The sequence below is a fragment of the Cupressus sempervirens genome, chromosome 2, assembly GCF_028749045.1.
Source record: "Cupressus sempervirens isolate cs-2001-9-10 chromosome 2, ASM2874904v1, whole genome shotgun sequence".
In the NCBI taxonomy this organism is placed as follows: domain Eukaryota; kingdom Viridiplantae; phylum Streptophyta; class Pinopsida; order Cupressales; family Cupressaceae; genus Cupressus; species Cupressus sempervirens.
In genome coordinates this window covers 555,382,000-555,405,629 of record NC_143119.1, presented here as the reverse complement: position 1 = coordinate 555,405,629, position 23,630 = coordinate 555,382,000, and the positions used below count along the sequence as shown (strand labels likewise).

The following is a 23,630-nucleotide window of genomic DNA, read 5'->3' as shown; positions in this document are numbered from 1 at the left end:
GTCACCCTGCCAAGTCGACCCTTTAAGTTCTTTCATCAAGTCACCCCACCAAGTTGACTCTTTAAGTCTGTTCATCAAGTCACCAGAACAATCACCAGTTCAGCCAACCAAGTACTCCCACCAAGTTGACTATTTATGTCCATTCATCAAGTCACCCCACCAGTTCGGCCAACCAAGTACTCCCACCAAGTCGATTCTTTAAGTCTGTTCATCAGCTCACCCCGGCAAGTACTCTCACCAAGTGGACTCTTTAAGTCTACTCATCAATTCGAGCCACCAAGTGCTCTCAGCAAGTCGAATCTTTGAGTCCGTTCATCAAGTCACCCCACCAAGTACTCTAACCAAGTCGATTCTTCAAGTGCGCTCATCAAGTCACCCCACCAAGTACTCTCACCAAGTCGACTCTTTAAGTCTGTTCATCAAGTCACCCCACCAAGTACTCTCACCAAGTCAACTCTTTAGGTCTGTCCATAGAGTCACCCCACCAAGTCGACCCTTCAAGTGCGTTCATCAAGTCAACCCACTAAGTTGACTCTTTAAGTTCATTCATCAAGTCACCCCACTAGGTCAGCCCACAAATTACTCTCACCAAGTCGACTCTTTAAGTTCGTTCATCAAGTCACCCCGCCAGGTCGGCCCACCAAGTGGACTCTTTAAGTTTGTTCATGAAGTCACTCTAACAAGTCAGCCTGCAAGGTCGACTCTTTAAGTTCGTTCATCAAGTCACCCCGCCAGGTCACCCCACCAAGTACTCTCACCAAGTCGACTCTTTAAGTTGTCTCATCAAGTCACGCTGCTAGGTCGGCCCACCAAGTACTCTCACCAGGTCGACTCTTTAGGTTTGTTCATCAAGTCACCCCACCAAGTACTCTCACAAAGTCGACTCTCTAAGTTCATTCATCAAGTCACTCTGCCAGGTCGGCCCACCAAGTACTCTCACCAAGTTGACCCTTTAAGTTCGGTCATCAAGTCACCCTCCCAAGTCGGCCCACCAAGTACTCTCACAAAGTCGACTCTTTAGGTTCGTTCATCAATTCACACTACCAGCTTGACCCACCAAGTTCTCTCACCAAGTTGACTCTTTAAGTTCGTTCATCAAGTCACCCCACCAGTTTGACCCACCAAGCACTCTCGCAAAGTCAACTCTCTAAGTTCGTTCATTGAGTCACCTTGCCAAGTCAGCCCACCAATTACTCTCACCAAGTCATCCCGCTAGTTTTACCCACCGAGTCAACTCTTTAAGTTCATTCATCAAGTCACCCGGCCAAGTTGGCCCACCAATTCGACTCTTTAAGTTCGTTCATCAAGTCACGTGACCAAGGCAACCCACCGAGTACTCTCACCAAGTCGACTCTTTAAGTTAGTTCATCAAGTCACCTTGCCAGGTCGGCCCACCAAGTACTCTCACCAAGTCGACTCTTTAAGTTTGTTCATCAAGTCACCCTGCCAGGTCGGCCCACCAAGTCGACTCTTTAAGTTCATAAAATGGGTACCCGAGCCATTCTACTTGAGTCATAATTCTCAAATCGGGTAGCTTCCGATATAAATTGGTCGTTGAGCCATTCTAGTCGGTCTCCAAAAATTGATCAATTTACCCCCCTGACTGATGCAATCAAATCACCTAACCAATGCCAATCTTTTTCTCCATTAACAACCTCATGAAAAATGGGGTCGTGGATGGCTATTCGGTCACATTTTTCATTGAATTGGGTTTTAAGGTACTTGTGCACTGAATGTACATTTCTGATGTAGAGTAAGGCTTGCACTAATAGCTTATATAGGGGAGGTAGTGTGCTTGAAAAATGGTGGGCAAGCCAGCCTGGCCAAGCCGATCTGGGCGAGCCATGCTGGCCGACCCGATCTGGCCGAGCCATTCTGGCTAAGCCATGCTGGTCGAGCCGTTCTGGGCGAGCCATGCTGGCTGAGCCGTTCTGGGCGAGCTCCAAAAATGGTGTCGTGGATGGCTGTTTGGTCACATTTTTCATTGAATTGGATTTTTAAGGGAGTTGTCCGTGCTATCGTAGATTTCTAATGTAGAACGAGCCTCGCACTAATAGCTTATATAGGAGAGGTTGTTGCCGCGAGCCTCTCCCATGCCCCTTTCATTGATTCAACATTGGTGTCTAGGCGGATCGGATTGTTGGGTTTTCAAACGGTGTATGCTGATGTTGAATCAATGAAAGGGGCATGAAGCGATCTTGGTGCTTTTCCTTGGCTCTCCTTTAGATCATGTTTTTCGATGACTCAATTTTGGAAAAGGTGAGGCAGTGGTTGCCGATCCATGGCGTGTCTTTTTGGTGATTTTAAAACTTGATCTAAACGTGAACCCTTGTCTAGCACTCCGACGTTGCTTGGTATAATGGAAATTTGCTATGGGTGCTCAGTGCTCTAGCAATTTGTTATGGTGTACTTATCGTAGCTACATGGGAGCTTTAATATCGAAAGCTCTCAGCAAAAAATGGTGGCCGAGCCATGCTGGCCGACCCGATCTGGCTTAGCCATTTTCGTCGACCCGATATGGCTCTTCTTTCTCGCTCCATCGGCACAAATTCAAGAGTTGTTTGACAGCGGTTGTCATTCCAATGTGTCATTGCGGTGATTTGGAGAGCGATGGTAAGGGCAGGAGCTTGCGTCTAGCATTTGGGGATGTTTGTGCAAGCAAGCAGTGGAGCTTCTCTTATCGGAACCTCTCCATGGCCTTTGAATATAGACCCAGTGGTGACGATATCGACGCAATAGAATTGGTGCTAGTGTTCGAGAAAGACATGTTATTCAGATTTGGAATATTGGCACCAGCATCATTTCTATTGGGAGGGCCATGAAGCCATCTTGATTTTTCTATGCGAGGGCTCTCTCCCTAGATTCGTTCTCTTTGCAACAACTTCTTTGGCAAAAAATATTTCAAAATGGTTTGGCAGCAGTTGTCATTCCAATGGCGCCATTGTGGTGGTTGCCTGGGCAGCGATCTGAAAGGCGAGTCGTAATCTAACAGTTGGGCTGCGCATCATGGGTGACAAGGGAGCCTTTGTAATCGGAAGCTCCCCATGACCATTCTATGAGAAGAGCCATTGCCTGTGTGAGCAAGGACAAATGCAGCCTCAGATTCCAAACAAAATCAATGACATCGGATCTATATATAAGAGCAGAATGAAGCAGCAGTCTGTTTGCTATGTGCGGCTCCCCAAAGTTGCTCATCTTTCTCACTCCATAAGCACAAATTTGGGGGTTTTTTGATAGCGGTTGTCATTCCAATGTGTCATTGTGGTGATCTGGAGAGCGATAATAAAGGCGGGAGCTTGTGTCTAGCATTTGGGATGTTTGTGCGAGCGAGCAGGGGAGCTTCTCTTATCGGAACCTCTCTGTGGCCTTTGAATATATAGACCCAGTGCCAACGATATCGATGGCTACGAGCCTTGGATTCTAAATTTTTTCATAGCTAACATATTGGTTTTTGTGAGAGATGGGTACGAAAGCACATCCTGATTGCTACGCGGGAGCTCCCTAAGGTCACCTCTGTGCCAACTCAATCAGCACGACATTGGGAATGGTTTGACAGTGGTTGTCATTCTAATGTGTCATTGGGGGATGTCTTAGAAAGTGGCCTTTCAAGGGTGAGCTCGTGTCTAGCACTTGGATTGTGCGTCGTGTCACAAGTGAATGGGGAGATCTCTCTGTGAATGGCGGCATGGTGATTGCAAGAGAAAATTGACTTAGTCGGAGCAGTGGCCTCGGGCCACTATGATGGCCTTGCAATTCTCTTTAATTGCAACCTATGTTTGCATAGTAGTAGAGTTTGCAAGTAAGATGGGCCTTGTTCTTGAGAGTTCCAGGAGATGACCTCTAGAACTTTTGGATTGGGCCCCTTCAAGGTGAAATTCATCTAGTTGATCAGATGAGCTCAATGACCATTTCAGTCCGTTGGCTCCATGAATTCACATCTCCTAACGGATGACAATCTTTTGCTCCTTAGATGACCTCATAAAAAATTGGGTCGTGGAAGGCTGTTTGGTCAGAATTTTCAATGATTTGGATTTTTAAGGTGGATGTCGGTGTGTTCACTAATTTCTAATGCAGAGCGAGCCTCACACTAATAGCTTATATAGGAGAGGTTTTTTCCGCGAGCCTCTCCCGTACCCCTCTCATTGATTCAACGCCAGTGTCAAGGTGGATGGAAATGTTAAATTTTGAAACAGTGGATGTCGACATTGAATCAATTGGAGGGGCATGAAGCCCACCCTCGAGGTGCTATTCCTCGACTCTCCTTTAGATCATGTTTTCTTGTCACTCAGCCGACGCAATTTCAGAAAAAGGTTTGGCAGTGGTCGCCATCCCTCACCGCATCTACTTGGTGATTTTAAAACTTGATCTAAAATGGGAGCCCTCATCTAGCACCTCCGTCCGGTGTTTCTCGGGTATTGCATGAATTTTTGCTATCGGCACAAATCCCCCAACGAATGCCTATGCTTGGACCCTCTCTTAGATCACCTTCTTCGATCACTCAACCGACGCAATTATGGAAGAGACTTGGCAGTGGTTACCATTCTACAGTGCATCTATTCTGCGATTTCAAAGTTGATCTTAATGGCAAGCCCTTGTCTCTAGCCATGAGGTGGGTGCTTGGCGCTCTAGCAAATATTTTTTGCATGCCTATTGCGTCTACAATGGGAGGCTTTGATAACAAAAGCTCTCGGTGACCCTCCCCAATAGAATCAATGCTGGTGTTCGAGAAAGACACGTTATTTGGATTTGTAATATTGGCACCAACATTGTTTCTATTGGAAGGGACATGAAGATATCTTGATTTTTCTATACGAGTGCTCTCTCCCTAGAGTGGTTCTCTTTACAACAACTTCTTTCTATGCGTGGCTCCCCAAAGTTGCTCTTCTTTCTCACTCCATCGGTACAAATTCAGGAGTTGTTCGACAGCAGTTGTCATTCCAATGTGTCATTGCGGTGATCTGGAGAGCGATCCTAAGGGTGGGAGCTTGTGTCTAGCATTTGGGATGTTCGTGCGGGCGAGCAGGGGAGCTTCTCTTATCGGAACCTCTTCGTGGCCTTTAAATATATAGACCCAGTGCTGACGATATTGATGGATACGAGCCTTGGATTCTAAATTTGTTCAGAGCTAACATTTGTTTTTGTGAGAGATGGGTACGAAAGAACATCTCGATTGCTACGCGGGAGTTTCCTAAGGTCGCCTCTGTGCCAACTCGATCGGCACAACATTGGGAATGGTTCGACAGTGATTATCGTTCCAATGTGTCATCGGGGGATGTCTTGGAAAGTGGTCCTTCTTTCAACGGCGAGCTCATGTCTAGCACTTGGATTGTGCGTCGCATCACAAGTGAATGGGGAGATCTCTCTATAAACGGGAGCATGGTGATTGAAAGAGAAAATTGACTTAGTCAAAGCATTGGCCTCAGACCATTGTGACAGCCTCGCAATTTCTCTTTAATTGCAACCTATGTTTGTGCAGTAGCAGAGTTTGTATGTAAGATGGGCCTTGTTCTTGAGAATTCCAAGAGATGACCTCTAGAACTTTTGGATTGGGCCCCCTTCAAGGTGAAATTCATCCAGTTGATCGGATGAGCTCGATGACCATATCAATCCCTTGGCTCCTTGAACTCGCATCTCCTAACCGATGACAATCTTTTGCTCCTCTGCCGACCTCATAAAAAATTGGGTCGTGAATGGCTATTTGGTTAGAATTTTAAAGGATTTTCATTTTTAAGGCAGTTGTCAGTGTGTTCACTAATTTCTGGTGCAGAGCGAGCCTCGCACTAATAGCTTATATAGGAGAGGTGGGCTCCACGAGCCTCTCCCATGCCCCTCTCATTGATTCAATGCCGGTGTGAAGGCAGATGGATATGTCAATTTTTGAAATGGTGGACGCCGACGTTGAATCAATTAGAGGGGCATGAAGCCCACCCTCAATGTGCTATTTCTTGACTCTCCTTTAGATCATGTTTTCTTGTCACTCAGCTAGTGCAATTTCGGAAAAAGGTTTGGCAGTGGTTGCCAGCCCTCACTGCATCTACTTGGTGATTTTAAAACTCGGTCTAAAATGGGAGCCCTCGTCTAGCACCTCCGTCCGTTGTTGCTTGGGTATTGCATAAATTTATGCCATCAGCACGAATCCCCCAATGAATGCCTATTCTTGGACCCTCTCTTAGATCACCACCTTCTTCGATCACTCGACTGACGCAACTACGGAAGAAACTTGGCAACAGTTGCCATTCTACACCGTGTCTATTCTACGATTTCGAAGTTGATCTAATGGCGAGCCCTTGTCTCTAGCAATGAGGTGGGTTCTTGGCACTCTAGAAAATTTTTTTGCATGCCTATCGCAGCTAAAATGGGAAAGGTGGTTGCCACGAGCCTCTCCTGTGCCCCCCTCATTGATTCAACGCCGCTATCAGGGCAGATGGATATGTTGGATTTTGAAATGGTGGATGCCAACATTGAATCAATTAGAGGGGCATGAAGCCCACACTCAAGGGTGCTATTCCTGGACTCTCCTTTAGATCATGTTTTCTTGTCACTCAGCTGGCGCAATTTCAAAAAAAGGTTTGGCAGTGGTTGCCAGCCCTCACCGCATCTACTTGGTGATTTTAAGACTTGATCTAAAATGGGATCCCTCGTCTAGCACCTCCGTCCGGTGTTGCTCAGGTATTGCATAAATTTTTTCCATCGGCACGAATCCCCCAATGAATGCCTATGCTTGGACCCTCTCTTACATCACCTTCTTCGATCACTCGACCGACGCAATTACAGAAGAGACTTGGCAGCGGTTGCCATTCTACACCGCGTCTGTTCTGCGATTTCGAAGTTGATCTAATGGTGAGCCATTTTCTATAGCCATGAGGTGGGTGCTTGGCGCTCTAGCAAAAAAAATTTTGCAGGCCTATCACAGCTAGAATGGGAGAAGTGGTTGCCACGAGCCTCTCCCGTTCGCCCCTCATTGATTCAATGCCACTGTCAGGGCGGATGGATATGTTAGATTTTGAAACGATGGATGCCGACATTGAATCAATTAGAGGGGCATGAAGCCCACCCTCAAGGGTGCTATTCCTGGACTCTCCTTTAGATCATGTTTTCTTGTCACTCAGCTAGTGTAATTTCAAAAAAAGGTTTGGCAGTGGTTGCCAGCCCTCACCGCGTCTACTTGGTGATTTTAAGACTTGATCTAAAATGGGAGCCCTCATCTAGCACCTCCGTCCGGTGTTGCTCGGGTATTACATAAATTTTTTCCATCGACATGAATCCCCCAATGAATGCATATGCTTGGACCCTCTCTTAGATCACCTTCTTCGATCACTAGTCTAACACAATTACAGAAGAGACTTGGTAGCAGTTGCCATTCTACACCACGTCTGTTCTGCGATTTTGAAGTTGATCTAATGGCGAGTCGTTGTCTATAGCCATGAGGTGGTTGCCGCGAGCCTCTCCCATGCCCCCCTCATTGATTCAACGCTGCTGTCAGGGCGGATGGATATGTCAGATATTGAAACGGTGGACGCCGACGTTGAATCAATTAGAGGGGCATGAAGCCCACCCTCGAGGGTGCTATTCTTGGACTCTCCTTTAGATCATGTTTTTTTGTCACTCAGCTGGCGCAATTTCAAAAAAAGGTTTGGCAGCGATTGCCAGCCCTCACCGTGTCTACTTGGTGATTTTAAGACTTGATCTAAAATGGGAGCCCTCGTCTAGCACCTCTGTCCGGTGTTGCTCGGGTATTGCATAAATTTTTTCTATCGGCGCGAATCCCCCAACGAATGCCCTACCCTTGGACCCCCTCTTAGATCACCTTCTTTGATCGCTTGACTGACGCAATTACAAAAGAGACTTGGCAGTGGTTGCCATTCTACAATGCATCTATTCCGCGATTTTGAAGTTGATCTAATGGCGAGCCCTTGTATAGCCATGACGTGGGTGCTTGGGGCTCTAGCAATTTTTTGCGTGCCTATCACGGCAACAATGGGAGAGGTGGTTGCCATGAGCCTCTCCCGTGCCCCCCTCATTGATTCAACACCGGTGTCAAGGCAGATGGATATGTCATATTTTGAAACAATGGATGTCGACGTTGAATCAATTAGAGGGGCATGAGGCCCACCCTCGAGGTGCTATTCCTAGACTCTCCTTTAGATCTTATTTTATTGTAACTCAGCTGGCGCAATTTCAGAAAAAGGTTTGGCAGTGGTTGCCAGCCCTCACTGCGTCTACCTGGTGGTTTTAAAACCTGATCTAAAATGGGAGCCCTTGTCTAGAACCTTTGTCCCTAGCCTTGGACTCTCTCTTAGATCACCTTCTTCGATCACTCGACTGACGCAATTACAGAAGAGGCTTGGCAGTGGTTGCCATTCCACAGTGTGTCTGTTCAGCGATTTTGAAGTTGATCTAATCGCGAGCCTTTGTCTAGCCATGAGGTGGGGTGCTTGGGGCTCTAGAAATTTTTTGTGTGCCTATCACAGCTACAATGGGAGGTTTGATAACAAAAGCTCTTGGTGACCCTCCCCCAATAGAATCAGTGCTGGTGTTCGCGAAAGACACATTATTCAAATTTGGAATACTGGCACCAGCATCGTTTCTATTGGGAGGGTCGTGAAGCCATCCCGATTTTGCTATGCGAGGGCTCTCTCCCCAGATTCATTCTATACACAACAACTTCTTTGGCACAAAATTTTTAGAATGGTTCGGCAGTGGTTGTTGTTCCAATGGTGCCATTGTGGTGGTTGCCTGGGCAGCGATCTAAAGGGCGAGAGGTCATCTAGCAGTTGGGCTGCGCATCACGAGTGACAAGGGAGCCTATGTTATCGGAAGCTCCTTGTGGCCATTCAATTAGAAGAGCCATTGCTTGTGTGAGCAAGGATGAATGCAGCCTTGGATTCAAAATGAAATCAACGATGTCAGATCTATATAAGAGTGGAATGAAGCAGCAATAGCCCATTTGCTATGCGCGGCTCCCCAAAGTTGCTCTTCTTTCTCACTCCATTGCCACAATTTCGGGAGTTATTCGACAGTGGTTGTTGTTCCAATGTGTCATTGCGGTGATCTGGAGAGCGATGCTCTAAGGGCGAGAGCTTGTGTCTAGAATTTGGGATGTTTGTGCAAGCGAGCAGGGGAGCTTCTCTTATCGGAACCTCTCCGTGGCCTTTGTATATAGACCCAATGGCGATGATATCGATGGATGCGAGCCCTTGGATTCAAAATTTGTTCACAGCTAACATTGGTTTTCATGAGAGATGAGCACGAAAGCACATCTTGATTGCGATGTGTGAGCTCCCTAAGGTCGCCTCTGTACCAACTCGATCGGCACAACATTGGGAATGGTTCAACAGCGGTTGTCATTCCAATGTGTCATCGGGGGATGTCTTGGAAAGTGGTCTTTCTTTCAAGGACGAGCTCGCGTCTAGCACTTGGATTGTGCATCGTGTCACAAGTGAATGGGGAGATCTCTCTATGAATGGTGGCATGGTGATTGCAAGAGAAAATTGACTTAGTCAGAGCATTGGCTTCGGGCCATTGTGACAGCCTCGCAATTTATCTTTAATTGCAACCTATGTTTGCGTAGTAGCAGAGTTTGCATGTAAGATGGGCCTTGTTCTTGAGAGTTCCAGAGATGACCTCTGGAACTTTTGGATTGGGCCCCCTTCAAGGTGAAATTCATCTAGTTGATCGGATGAGCTTGATGACCATTTCAGTCTGTTGGCTCCATGAACTCACTAAAAATTGGCTCCATGACAATCTTTTGCTCCTCTGTCGACCTCATAAAAAATTGGGTCATGAATGGCTGTTTGGTTAGAATTTTCAAGGATTTGGATTTTTAAGGCAGTTGTTGGTGTGTTCATGAATTTCTAATGGAGAGTGAGCCTTGCACTAATAGCTTATATAGGAGAGTTGGTTGCCGCGAGCCTCTCCTATACCCCTCTCATTGATTCAACGCTGGTGTCAAGGTGGATGGATATTTCAGATTTTGAAATGATGGACGCTGACGTTGAATCAATTAGAGGGGCATGAAGCCCACCCTAGATTTTCTATTCCTCGACTCTCCTTTAGATCATGTTTTCTTGTCACTCAGTTGGCGCAATTTCGGAAAAAGGTTTGGCAACGGTTGCCAGCCCTCACCGCATCTACTTTGTGATTTTAAAACTCGATCTAAAACAGGAGCCCTTGTCTAGCACCTCCGTCTGGTGTTGCTTGGGTATTGCATAAATTTATTCCATCGGCACAAATCCCCCAATGAATTCCTATGCTTGAACCCTCTCTTAGATCACCTTCTTAGATCACTCGACCGACGCAAGTACGGAAGAGACTTGGCAGCGGTTGCCATTCTACACCGCGTCTTTTCTGCAATTTCAAAGTTGATCTAATGGCGAGCCCTTGTCTCTAGCCATGAGGTGGGTGCTTGGTGCTCTAGCAAAGTTTTTTGCATGCCTATCACGGCTACAATGGGAGAGGTGGTTGCCACGAGCCTCTCCCGTGAACCCCTCATTGATTCAACACCGCTGTCAGGGCAGATGGATATGTCGGATTTTGAAATGGTGGACGCCGACGTTGAATCAATTAGAGGGGCATGAAGCCCACCCTCGAGGGTGCTATTCTTGGACTCTCCTTTAGATCATGTTTTCTTGTCACTCAGCTGGCGCAATTTTGAAAAAAGGTTTGGCAGTGGTTGCCAGCCCTCACCGCATCTATTTGGTGATTTTAAAACTTGATCTAAAATAGGAGCCCTCGTCTAGCACCTCCATCCAGTGTTGCTCGGGTATTGCATAAATTTATGCCATTGGCACGAATCCCCCAACGAAGGCCTATGCTTGGACCCTCTCTTAGATCACCTTCTTCGATCACTCGACTGACGCAATTAGGGAGGAGACTTGGCAGCGGTTGCCATTCTACACCGCATCTTTTCTACGATTTCAAAGTTGATCCTAATGGTGAGCCCTTGTCTATAGCCATGAGGTGGGTGCTTGGCGCTCTAGCAAAATTTTTTGCATTCCTATCATGGCTACAATGGGAGAGGTGGTTGCCGCGATCCTCTCTCATGCCCCCCTCATTGATTCAATGCCGCTATTAGGGTGGATGGATATGTCAAATTTTGAAATGGTGGACGCCGACGTTAAATCAATTAGAGGGGCATGAAGCCCACCCTCAAGGGTGCTATTCTTGGACTCTCCTTTAGATCATGTTTTCTTGTCACTCAGCTGGCACAATTTCAGAAAAAGGTTTGGCAATGGTTGCCAGCCCTCACCGCGTCTAATTGGTGATTTTAAAGCTCAATCTAAAATAGGAGACCTCGTCTAGGACCTCCTTCCGGTGTTGCTCGGGTATTGCATAAATTTATGCCATCGGCACAAATCCCCCAACGAATGCCTAACGCTTGGACCCTCTCTTAGATCACCTTCTTCGATCACTTGACTAACGCAATTACGGAAGAGACTTGGCAGTGGTTGCCATTCTACACCGCGTCTGTTCTGTGATTTCGAAGTTGATCTAATGGCTAGCCCTTGTCTCTAGCCATGAGGTGGGTGCTTGGCACTGTAGCAAAATTTCTTTTGTGCCTATCATGGCTACAATGGTAGAGGTTGTTGTCGCGAGCCTATCCCATGCCCCCCTCATTGATTCAATGCCGCTATCAGGGCGGATGGATATGTCAGATTTTGAAACAGTGGACGCTGACGTTGAATCAATTAGAGGGGCATGAAGCCCACCCTTGTGGGTGCTATACTTGGACTCCCCTTTAGATCATGTTTTCTTGTCACTCACCTGGCGCAATTTCAAAAAAAGGTTTGGCAGCTGTTGCCAGCCCTCACCGTGTCTACTTGGTGATTTTAAAACTTGATCTAAAATGGGAGCCCTCATCTATCACCTCCGTCCGATGTTGCTCGGGTAATGCATAAATTTATGCCATCGGTGCGAATCCCCCGATGAAGGGCTATGCTTGGACCCTCTCTTAGATCACCATCTTTGATCACTCGACCAACACAATTATGGAGGAGAATTGGCAGCGGTTGACATTCTACATCGCATTTGTTCTGCGATTTCGAAGTTGATCCTAATGGCGAGCCCTTGTCTATAGCCATGAGGTGGGTCCTTGGCACTCTAGCAAAAAATTTTGCATGCCTATCGCAGCTACAATGGGAGAGGTGGTTTCCGCGAGCCTCTCCCCTACTCCCCTCATTGATTCAATGCCACTGTCAGGGCGGATGGATATGTTGGATTTTGAAATGGTGGACGGCGATGTTGAATCAATTAGAGGGGCATGAAGCCCACCCTCGAGGGTGTTATTCCTGGTCTCTCCTTTAGATCATGTTTTCTTGTCACTCAACTGGCACAATTTTGGAAAAAGGTTTTGTAACGGTTGCCAGCCCTCACCGCATCTACTTGGTGATTTTAAAGCTCGATCTAAAATGGGAGCCCTTGTCTAGCACCTCCATCCGGTGTTGCTCGGGTATTGCATAAATTTATGTCATCGGCACGAATCCCCCAATGAATGCCTAATTCTTGGTCCCTCTCTTAGATCACCTTCTTCGATCACTCGACCGATGCAATTATGGAAGAGACTTGGCAGTGGTTGCCATTCTACACCGCGTCTGTTCTATGATTTCAAAGTTGATCTAATGGCGAGCCCTTGTCTCTGGCCATGAGGTGGGTACTTGGCGCTGTAGCAAAATTTCTTGCATGCCTATCGTAGCTACAATGGGACAGGTGGTTGCCTTGAGCCTCTCCCGTGCCCCCCTCATTGATTCAATGCCACTGTCAGGGCAGATGGATATGTCAGATTTTGAAATGGTGGACGCCGACGTTGAATCAATTAGAGGGGCATGAAGCCCACCCTTGTGGGTGCTATACCTGGACTCTCCTTTAGATCATGTTTTCTTGTCACTCAGCTGGCACAATTTCAGAAAAAGGTTTGGCACTGGTTGCCAGCCCTCACTGCGTCTACTTGGTGATTTTAAAAATTGATCTAAAACAGGAGCCCTCATCTAGCACCTCCGTCTGGTGTTGCTCGGGTATTGCATAAATTTATGCCATGGGCACAAATCCCCCAATGAATGCCTATGCTTGGACCCTCTCTTAGATCACCTTCTTCGATCACTCGACCGACGCAATTATAGAAGAGACTTGGCAGCGGTTGCCATTCTACACTGCATCTGTTCTGCGATTTCAAAGTTGATCTAATGGCAAGCCCTTGTCTATAGCCATGAGGTGGGTGCTTGGCACTCTAGCAAAATTTTTTGCGTGCCTATCGCGGCTACAATGGGATAGCAAGTTGCTGCGAGCCTCTCCCATGCCCCCCTCATTGATTCAACATCACTGTCAGGGTGGATGGATATGTCAAATTTTGAAATGATGGACGCCGACGTTGAATCAATTAGAGGGGCATGAAGCCCACCCTCAAGGGTGCTATTCTTGTACTCTCCTTTAGATCATGTTTTCTTTTCACTCAGCTGGCGCAATTTTGGAAAAAGGTTTGGCAGCGGTTGCCAACCCTCACCGCGTCTACTTGGTGATTTTAAAACTTGATCTAAAATGGGAGCCCTCGTGTGGAACCTCCATCTGGTGTTGCTTGGGTATTGCATAAATTTATGCCATCGGTGCGAATCCCCAAACGAATGCCTACGCTTGGACCCTCTCTTAGATCACCTTCTTCGATCACTCGACTGACGCAATTACGGAAGAGACTTGGCAGCGGTTTCCATTCTGCACCGCATCTTTTCTGTGATTTTGAAGTTGATCTAATGGTGAGCCCTTGTCTATAGCCATGAGGTGGGTGCTTGGCGCTCTAGAAAAAATTTTTGTGTGCCTATCGCAGCTACAATGGGAGAGGTGGTTACTGCGAGCCTCTCCCATGCCCCCCTCATTGATTCAATGCCGCTGTCAAGGCGGATGGATATGTCAGATTTTGAAATGGTGGACACTGACGTTGAATCAATTAGAGGGGCATGAAGCCCACCCTCATGGCTGCTATACCTGGAATCTCCTTTAGATCATGTTTTCTTGTCACTTTGCTGGCACAATTTTGGAAAAAGGTTTGGCAGCGGTCGCCAGCCCTCATCGCGTCTACTTGGTGATTTTAAAACTTGATCTAAAATGGGAGCCCTCATCTTGCACCTCCGTCCGGTGTTGCTCGGGTGTTGCATAAATTTATGTGATCAGAGCGAATCCCCCAACGAATGCCTATGCTTGGACCCTCTCTTAGATCACCTTCTTTGATCACTCGACCGACGCAATTACAGAAGAGACTTGGCAGTGGTTGCCATTCTACACCACACCTGTTCTGCGATTTCAAAGTTGATCTAATGGCGAGCCCTTGTCTATAGCCATGAGGGTGGGTGCTTTGGCGCTCTAGCAAGATTTTTTGCATGCCTATCATGGCTACAATGGGAGAGGTGGTTGTCGCGAGCCTCTCTCATGCCCCCCTCATTGATTCAATGCCGCTGTCAGGGTGAATGGATATGTCAGATTTTGAAACGGTGGATGCCGACGTTGAATCAATTAGAGGGGCATGAAGCCCACCTTCAAGGGTGCTATTTCTGGACTCTCCTTTAGATCATGTTTTCTTGTCACTCAGCTGGCTCAATTTTGGAAAAGGGTTTGGTAGCAGTTGCCAACCCTCACCACGTCTTCTTGGTGATTTTAAAACTCGATCTAAAATGGGAGCCCTCGTCTAGCACCTCCGTCCGGTGTTGCTCGGGTATTGCATAAATTTATGCCATCGGCGCAAATCCCCCAATGAATGCCTATGCTTGGACCCTCTCTTAGATCACCTTCTTCGATCACTCGACCGATGCAATTATGTAAGAGACTTGGCAGCAGTTGCCATTCTACATCGTGTTTTTTCTGTGATTTTGAAGTTGATCTAATGGCGAGCCCTTGTCTCTAGCCATGAGGTGGGTGCTTGGCACTCTAGATAAATTTTTTGCATGCCTATCGCGAATACAATGGGAGGCTTTGATAACAAAAGCTCTTGGTGACCCTCCCCAATAGAATCAGTGGTGGTGTTCAAGAAAGACACGTTATTCAGATTTCAAATATTGGCACCAGCATCATTTCTATTGGAAGGGCCGTGAAGCCATCCCAATTTTTCTATGTGAGTGCTCCCTCCCTAGAGTCGTTCTCTTCGCAACAACTTCTTTGGCACAAAATTTTTGGAATGGTTCGGCAGCGGTTGTCATTCCAATGGTTCCATTGTGGTGGTTTCCTGGGCAGTGATCTGAAGGGTGAGCTGTCGTCCTGCAGTTGGGCTGCGCATCACGAGTGACAAGGGAGCCTTTGTAATCGGAAGCTCCCTATGGCCATTCGATCAGAAGAGCCATTGATCATGTGGGAAAGGATGAATGCACCCTGGATTCCAAAAGAAATCAGCGACATCGGATCTGTATATAAGATCAGAATGAAGGAGCAACCCATTTTCTATGCGCCTCTCCCCAAATTTGCTCTTCTCTCTCACTCCATCGCCACAATTTTGGGAGTTGTTCGACAGTAGTTGTCGTTCAAATGTGTCATTGCGGTGATCTGGAGAACGATGCTAACGGTGGGAGCTTGTGTCTAGAATTTGGGATGTTTGCACGAGCAAGCAGGGGGGGCTTCTCTTCTCGGAACCTCTCCATGGCCTTTGTATATAGACCTAGTTCCGATGATATTGATGGATGCGAGCCCTTGGATTCAAAACTTTTTCACAGCTAACATTGGTCTTTGTGAGAGATGGGTATGAAAGCACATCCCAATTGCTACGCGCGAGCTCCCCAAGGTCGCCTCTGTGCCAACTCGATTGGCACAACATTGGGAATGGTTCGACAGTGGTTGTCATTCCAATGTGTCATCGGGGGATGCCTTGGAAAGTGGCCTTTCAAGGGCAAGCTCGTGTCTAGCACTTGGATTGTGTGTTGCATCACAAGTGAATGGAGATATCTCTCTGTGAACGGAGGCATGGTGATTGCAAGAGAAAATTGACTTAGTTAGAGCATTGGCCTCGGGCCATTGTGACGGCCTTGCAATTTCTCTTTAATTGCAACCTATGTTTACGCAGTAGCAAAGTTTGCATGTAAGATGGGCCTTGTTCTTGAGAGTTCCAGGAGATTACCTCTAGAACTTTTGGATTGGGCCCCTTCAAGGTGAAATTCATCCAGTTGATCGGATGAAGCTCGATGTGCTTGTATCTATTTCGAGACGGTAATGATGGTCATTAATCTGTGGCGGTGAGTATATCCCATTCGGTAATCGCAATGGCGAAGCTGGTGGGAAGTACTTGTCACTTTGTTTTGTTGGATATACCCTATATGTAGGTGTCTGCATGGCTTGCAACACACTACACATTTGGTGTTTGATTCTAAGATGCGCTTGTTGCTGAGTGTGCATGGAGTTGTATCTTTTAGCCAAGGGCTCCGTCTCATTGGCCCGTTCTATCATTGCATTTTTATCCTACCCGGATGGCAAGAAGGAAAGAGATGTTTGCATGGGTGCATTGCTTGACATCCCTAATTTCATCAAGGGTCCACTCTCCACCCTAAGTTTTTGCCAATTGGTAGAGCCTTGGGATTGAGAGGGGGGCCGGCGAAAGGTTTGGTTACCGCATAATTTATTCGCTAGTGCGTTCTCAGTGTATGCTCGCCTCTTCACTATCTCATCCTATAGAAGTGCATGGCACTGTCGTGATAGCCTTTGTGGTCCGGGCCAGTAGAAGCATAGAGTATTACCGATAAATTTTGTTTGGATGCGGAAACTCTCCATGCCCTATCCTGCCCTATGTGATCTGAATGGCTACAGCTCATGGGTTCTACGGGAGATACTCTTCTTCAGGTCCGCCCTAAAGAGAGTGTTCGGTGTTTGCATTGTGTGGACAAAAAGCCCAAGGCATTTCATCTCTCTTCAGATGCAAAATTCTTGGAGGGCTTGTCAAAGTATGGCCATTTGTACGGGGTCCACCAAAAAGCGTGTAGGGGGCATATGGCTAGGAAATGGATGTCTCTGAGTGTCCTTACTCGGTCACGTGTGCAGTGTACATCTTTGCATTATGACTCTGCTGCGAGCATTTGTGATTCAAGCATTTTGGGGGAATGGGTTTCGTACGAGATGTTCTTCTCAGGCTCCTGCGAACAAGAGCACTCATCTTTGCAATGCTCCAATAAGTGCAGGCCCAACATGTCTGTCTAGGGGAAGAAATCGAACGAATGCTTTTTGCCAAGATGTGGGTGCTCGCGGGTGGGTTCCCTCACGGTGCAGTTCTTCGATATGTGCATGTGCATGAGATTGAAGCTTGTCCGACAATGCTAGTGTGAGTGTTCACCCATAGGAACTTTTCTATACCTGCGCTGGTAGATCACGTGTCACGAGGAACGGTTAGCGAGGCTATGCTGGGAAAGGAGAAATTTGCCAGAGGTTAGACATGTCTGTGTATGCGGGTGGGCTCTCATCACCTATAAATGTGCGGAGGGGGTGTTATACATGATGCCCTTGAGTGGCCTTATAATTGCGGTGGTCGCGTGCACAGTGATGCCCCCACCAATCGCATAACCAACCATGTTTTCGACTCACTCGGCCCTTCACCCTTCAACATGACGGTCTCTGTTGGCACTTTAGCAACCAGCTCTTCATCATGGGAAAATGTTTGTTGCGATCGAAAAGCATTTGCAAAGGATGTTTTCATTAATCAAGAATGAAAGGTTGGGGCTCAAAGACGATCAGATACCGTCCTAGTCTCAACCATAAACGATGCCGACTAGGGATCGCCGGATGTTGCTCTAAGGACTCCGCCAGCACCTTCTGAGAAATCAGAGTGTTTGGGTTCTGGGGGAAGTATGGTCGCAAGGCTGAAACTTAAAGGAATTGACGGAAGGGCACCACCAGGAGTGGAGCCTGCAGCTTAATTTGACTCAACATGGGGAAACTTACTAGGTCCAGACATCGTAAGGATTGACAGATTGAGAGCTCTTTCTTGATTCTATGGGTGGTGGTGCATGGCCGTTCTTAGTTGGTGGAGTGATTTGTCTGGTTAATTCCATTAACGAATGAGACCTGAACCTACTAACTAGCTATGTGGAGGTTCCCCTTCACGGCCAGCTTCTTAAAGGGACTATAGCCTCCTAGGCCATGGAAGTTTGAGGAAATAATAGGTCTTTGATGCCCTTAGATGTTCTGGGCCACACGTGTGCTACACTGATGCAACCAATGAGTTTCTCTCCCTGGCCCGAAAGGTTTGGGAAATCTTGTCAAATTGCATCATAATGGGGATAGACCATTGCAATTATTGATCTTCAACGAGGAATTCCTAGTAAGCACGAGTCATCAGCTCGCGTTGACTACATCCCTGCCCTTTGTACACACCGCCCGTCACTCCTACCAATTGAATGATCTAGTGAAGTGTTCAGATCGTGGTGATGAAAGCGGTTCTTGTCGGCGACATCGCGAGAAGTTCACTGAACCTTATCATTTAGAGGAAGGAGAAGTCGTAACAGGGTTACCGTAGGTGAACCTGTAGTAGGATCATTGTCGATTCGAGACCCTGAATCGTGTAGGGGATGGAGTTGGCCTCCTCCCCGCCCCCTAAATCTCGGCGACATGCAGACACTCGGCCCTGCAGTGATGTGCTGGACGGCCAAGCTACGGGTCCAACACCGTGGAGGTCGAGGGTCACATTGAATGCTCGTGATCGAAAGTGTGGATTCCCCGCAGGGCGAAGAAGAGACTCAGAAGACATCTGGATTAGGATCGGTGCCTTCGAACGATGTCCACATCGGAGTGAGAGGTCTCTGCTTGGTTGCAATTCAGAGGGGCAAGTCAAGATTGTCGCAACCCCCCGTTTCCTTGCCTAGGTGTGTTGACTCATCGCTTAGAGTGTTCTATGTTTAGGATGGGTACACTCGCATGATTTGCGAGGCAGGGGCCCCATCCGCTGACACGGCCCTCTCATGCATCGCCTCCCACCTTTGCGAGGTGATGGGGTGGGGACACACCACAATGTTCCTCGTCGCACCCATTGGGTGCTCGAGGTTCGAGATGTGTCAACCACCCAACACACGGGTGCATAGCGCACCTTAAAAATCCACAGAACAAAGCGCGAGCCAGCGCCTTGCACGCTTGGGTCGCCGAAAGACAAAAGCAAAACAAAATCATGACTCTCGGCAATGGATATCTTGGCTCTTGCCATGATGAAGAATGTACCAAAATGTGATACTTAGCGAGGAGCGAAGATGGTCGTCCGCGTCTGCAAGTGGCGCGCGGTCAGCTGAAATGAGCATGAGGTTCGTCGATCCATCGCAATGAGTGGTGGTTCACAAAGGTCAGCGTTGGTTTGCGTCGATCGAATGATTCCTCACGAGGAACTTTATTCTGGGCTCAGCGGCCTGCCGCAGTGCGGGCATTACTGCATCTCTACCGTGTCCCCAAGTCAGGCATGAGTACCCGCTGAGTTTAAGCATATCAATAAGCGGAGGAAAAGAAACTTACCAGGATTCCCCTAGTAACGGCAAGGGAATCGGGAAGATCCCAGCATGAAAATCGATGGCCGCACCTGTTGAATTGTAGTCTGTAGAAGCGTCCTCAGTGAAGGACCAAGCCCAAGTCCCCTAGAAGGGGGCGCCGGAGAGGATGAGATCCCCGTCGGGCCCAGACCCTGTCGCACCAGGAGGTGCTGTCGGCGAGTCGGGTTGTTTGGGAATGCAGCCCTAATCGAGTGGTAAATTCTGTCCAAGTCTAAATACGGGCGAGAGACCGATAGCAAACAAGTACCATGAGGGAAAGATGAAAAGGACTTTGAAAAGAGAGTTAAAGAGTGCTTGAAATTTATAGGAGGGAAGTGGATGGAGGTCGGCGATGTGCCCCGGTCAGATGCGGAATGGTGTGAGCCAGTCTGTCGCTCGGTTTGGGGGACGTGCCAGTGCGGGCTATCGCGGCGGCACAAGAATGACCTTCTTGGTCGCACAAATACTTCCATTGTGGCAGTCAAGGAGTGAAGCACGTACCTTTACAGCGGGCTCTCGGGAACCTATGCGCTCGTGGCGCTAGCCAGCGGGCTTTCCATCCGACCCATCTTGAAACACAGACCAAGGAGTCTAACATGTGTGCGAGTTGGCAGGTTGGGAAAACCCATGAGGTTCAAGGAAGCTGACTGGCGAGATCCCCTCTCGGGGGGTGCACCGCTGACCGACCCTGATCTTTTGTGAAGGGTTCAAGTGCGAGCACACCTGTTGAGACCCAAAAGATGATGAACTATGCCTGAGCAGGGCGAAGCCAGAGGAAACTCTGGTGGAGGCTCGCAGCGATACTGACGTGCAAATCATTCGTCTGACTTCTGTATAGGGGCAAAAGACTAATTGAACTGTCTAGTAGCGGGTTTCCTCTGAAGTTTCCCTTAGGATAGCTGGACCTCACGTGCGAGTTTTATTGGGTAAAGCAAATGATTAGAGGCATCGGGGGCCTAACGCCCTCGACCTATTCTCAAACTTTAAATAGGTAAGTCGACGCGGCTGCTCTGTTGAGCTATGCCACGAAATCGCGAGCTCCAAGTGGGCCATTTTTGTTAAGCAGAACTGGAAATGCGGGATGAACCGAAAGCCGCGTTACGGTGCCAAATTGTGTGCTAACCCAGATCCCACAAAGGGTGTTGGTTGATTAAGACAGCAAGACGGTGGTCATGGAAGTCAAAATCCGCTAAGGAGTGTGTAACAAATCACCTGTCGAATCAACTAGCCTCAAAAATGGATGGTGCTGAAGCGCACAACCTATACTCGGTCGTCAGGGCAAGTGCCAGGCTCTGATGAGTAGGAGGATGCGAGGGTTGTTGCGAAACCTTGGGCGTGAGCCTGGGTGGACTGGCCCCCGGTGCAGATCTTGGTGGTAGTAGCAAATATTCAAATGAGAACTTTGAAGAATGAAGTGGGGAAAGGTTCCATGTGAATAGCACTTGGACATGGGTTAGTTGATCCTAAGAGATGGGGAAACCCTGTTTCAAGGGTGCACTTTGCGCGATCATCGAAAGGGAATCGGGTTAATATTCCCGAATTGGGATGTGGTGGCGGACAACAACGTTAGGAAATCTGGAGACATTGGTGGGGGCCCCAGGAAGAGTTATCTTTTCTTTTTAATAGCCTGCCCACCCTGAAATCGGTTCAACCGGAGATAGGGTCCAGTGGCTGGAAGAGCACCGCACGTCCCTTCGGTGTCCGGTGTGCCTTTGGCAGCCCTTGAAAATCTAGAGGACCGAGTACCATTCATGCCCGATCGTACTCATAATCGCATTAGGTCTCCAAGGTGAACAACCTCTGGTCAATAGAACAATGTAGGTAAGGGAAGTCGGCAAAATGGATCTGTAACTTTAGGAAAAGGATTGGCTCTAAGGGCTGGGCCTAGGGGTCTGTGTCTTGAACTCGTGGGCTATTGGCAGCCTGCCCGAGCTGCTCCCGCAGCGAGGGCAGGCTGTCACGTGCCGATCAGCCGATGGACACAGGACGCCCCCTTCGGAGGGCTTTCCCTAAGCGGCGAATAGTCGACTCAGAACTGGTACAAACAAGGGGAATCTGACTATTTAATTAAAAAAAAGCATTGTGATGGTCCCTGCGGATGGTCCAAGTGCCGAATTCCCGGCGGGTGGGGTTTTGCAATTTCTGCCGGGGTAGAAAAATCTCCCAAGTGCCACATTCTAGGCGGGTGGAGTTTTGTAAAAATTTTTGAGAGGGCGAAAAAATCTCCCAAGTGCCAAATTCTCGGCGGGTGGGATTTGCAATTTTTGCGAGGGCATAAAAATCTCCCAGGTGCCAAATTCCTGGTGGGTGGGGTTTGCAATTTCCACTAGGGCGGAAAAATCTCCCGAGTGCCAAATTCCTAGCGGGAGGGAGGGGTTTTGAAGAAATTTCTGCCAGGATATAAAAATCTCTCGAGTGCCAAATTTCGAGCGAGTGGGGTTTTGTAAAATTTCCACGAGGGGGAAAAAATCTCCCGAGTCCCAAATTCTGAGCTGGTGGGGTTTGCGATTTTTGGAAGGGCAGAAAAATCTCCCAAGTGCTGAATTCCCCGCGGGTGGGGTTTTGTGATTTCCACGAGTGCGAAAAAGTCTTCCAAGTGCAATTTCCATGTGGGTCAGGTTTGCAATTTCTGTGAGGGTGGAAAAATCTTACAAGTCCAAATTTCGGGCAGGCGGGGTTTCGTAATTTCCAAGTGCCAAATTCCGAGCGAGTGGGGTTTGTAAATTTCGCGAGGGCAGAAAAATCTTCCGAGTCCAAATTCTGAGCTGGTGGGGTTTGTAAATTTTTGTGAGGGCAGAAAAATCTTCCGACTGCAAATTCCAGGCGGGTCCCCGGGTTTTGTAATTTTTGTGAGGGCAGACAACTCATGTACGTGATCCAAAATTGGTCAACTTATTTTTTTGGTTGACACCCAAAGTTTTGAACTCAAATCAAGTTGGCTACCCCAACTCGAATCGCCACTAAATTTTTTGCACAACCCATGTCACCATGCTCGACTTGATTCTAAGTGCCCCGAGTCATGTACGTGGTCCAAAAGAGGTCAACTTTTTTCTTTTTGGGGTTAATGCCCAAAGTTTTCAACTCAAACTATATCGGCAACCCCGACACGAATTGCCCCAACTACCCGAACCCCTACTCGAATCACATCAAGCCTTAACTGCCTCCAATTTTTTCGCATGACTCATGTCACCGTGCTTGACATGATTCTAAGTGTGCCGAGTCATGTGCGTGATCCAAAGGTGGTCAACTCTTTTTTTGGGTTAATGCCCAAAGTTTTCAACCCAAATTGTGTTCGCAACCCTGACTCGTATCGCCTCGAGCCTTAACCACCTCCAGTTTTTTCGCAGGACTCATGTCACCGTGCTCGACTTGGTGCCTCGAGTCATGTACGTGATCCAAAAGCGGTTAACTTCTTCCTTCTTTAGTTAATACCCAAATATTTCAACCCAAATCGTGTCAGCAACCCCGACTCAAATCGCCTCGAGCCTTAATCGCCTGCAATTTTTTTGAACCACTCATGTCACCGTGCTTGACTTGATTCTATGCGCCCCAAGTGATGTACGTGATCCAAAAGTGATTAACTCTTTTTTTGGCTAACGGCCAAAGTTTTTGAATCGACTCAGCTACCCCGACTCGAATTGCCTCGAGCCTTAACCGCCTCCATTTTTTTTTTCACTCAACTCATGTAACCGCACTCGCCCAAAGTTTTCAACCCGACCCACCTCGGCAACCTCGACTCGAAGCGCCTCGAGCCTTAATGGCCTCCAATTTTTTAGCACGACTCATGCCACCGTCGACTTTTCACTCGAATCATGTCAGCCAGGGCACCTCGATGCTATGTGACCCGAGCCTTGTGCGTGATCCAAAACTGGGTAACATTTTTTTTTGAACTCCCAAAATTTCATTCTTTTTTGCCTTATGGGGCCTATCATGATCTCTTTTTATAAATAAAATTCTCAAATCGGATCATTTTGGCTAACCTAACTCGAATCTGGCTAGCTAGGTGTAACCCCTCGAGTCAGCTCGGCAATACGTGAACTGAAACTTGTGCGTGATCAAAAAGCAGGTAACTTTTTTTTTTTTTTTTCGTAATGCCCAAAATTTAGCGCTTTTCGTTGTACAAGGCCTCCCATGATTTTTTTTTTTTTCCCTCAGTCGACCCACTCTGGC

General features: G+C 47.7%; 3 pseudogenes; 2 read left to right on the top strand and 1 right to left on the bottom strand.

The window, feature by feature from the left end:
- Nucleotides 1-17,790: 17,790 nt before the first annotated feature.
- LOC149573720 (18S ribosomal RNA) lies at nt 17,791-18,481 on the top strand (annotated as a pseudogene; the record flags this gene model as incomplete).
- A 799-nt stretch (nt 18,482-19,280) lies between these two features.
- LOC149573708 (uncharacterized) overlaps nt 19,281-23,630 on the bottom strand; it is a 150,121-nt pseudogene continuing 145,771 nt past the window's right edge.
- LOC149573719 (25S ribosomal RNA) lies at nt 19,401-21,266 on the top strand (annotated as a pseudogene).